At 36.8% G+C, this 869-nt stretch overlaps 1 non-coding gene across 1 annotated transcript; it reads right to left on the bottom strand.

Moving 5' to 3' along the window:
• Positions 1-216: 216 nt before the first annotated feature.
• LOC136404507 (U1 spliceosomal RNA) lies at positions 217-381 on the bottom strand. Its single transcript, XR_010751274.1, has one exon. It is a non-coding gene; the product is annotated as a U1 spliceosomal RNA (small nuclear RNA).
• Between the last annotated feature and the right edge of the window lie 488 nt (positions 382-869).

Genomic DNA, 869 nt, shown 5'->3' with positions numbered 1-869 from the left:
ATGAGGGTTGCACTCCAAAACCCTTAACTCTCTCTCTCTCTCTCATCTTTTTTCTTCTTTTAGTGGTTCCCTCTTTCTCTCTCTCTCTCTCTTTTCTTTCTCCCTCTATATTAGTTTCTTCCTTTCTCTTTTACATCTCCTCTCATTCAAACCTCAATAACGAACAATATCTTATCTGGAACTCAAACTTATGTTTGTGGCATTTTGGGTTTTTTTTTAAATAGAGCGTGAACACAGTCCCCCACTACCACAAATTATGCAGTCGAGTTTCCCACATTTGGGGAAATCGCAGGGGTCAGCACATCCGGAGTGCAATGGATAAGCCTCGCCCCTGGGAAAACCACCTTCGTGATCATGTTATCTCCCCTGCCAGGTAAGTATTTTTTTGGGGGGGGGGTTTACTTCACCTTTTTAACACACTACCAGTGCTCCCATTCCTGGCTCTCCATTTTATCTAGTTCTTGTTCCACTAAATACAATAGTAATTTTTTAATTTGTCCCCCCATTTTCCTGTTTCCCTCTTATTCCTCTCATCATAACTCATAGTCAAACAACACCTAAAAGCAAATAATTTTATTCTTGACCCAAATTTTTTTCTTATTTGCTTTTTGTGGATCCATACCCCCCCTTTTTTTTCCTTTTTATTTTTCCCCCTTTATTACTTCTCCCCAATTCAGGCCCTCCATTAAAGGCATTGTTTCTTCTATTTAGTACAATATAGTTCACAGTTCACCACAAGATTTTCTCAAGAAAGAGGGGAGAGGAGAGGAAAGGAAAAAAAGGAGGGGGAAAAAAATTTTCTTTTTTTTTAATTTTAATTTTATTTTATTTTTCTTTATTTCATTATTAATTTTTTTAAAAAAACCTCT

This window comes from Saccopteryx leptura, chromosome 4, assembly GCF_036850995.1.
Source record: "Saccopteryx leptura isolate mSacLep1 chromosome 4, mSacLep1_pri_phased_curated, whole genome shotgun sequence".
Classification (NCBI taxonomy): Eukaryota; Metazoa; Chordata; class Mammalia; order Chiroptera; family Emballonuridae; genus Saccopteryx; species Saccopteryx leptura.
Note: the sequence above shows the minus strand (reverse complement) of the source record. Positions and strands in the feature narration are given on the sequence as shown.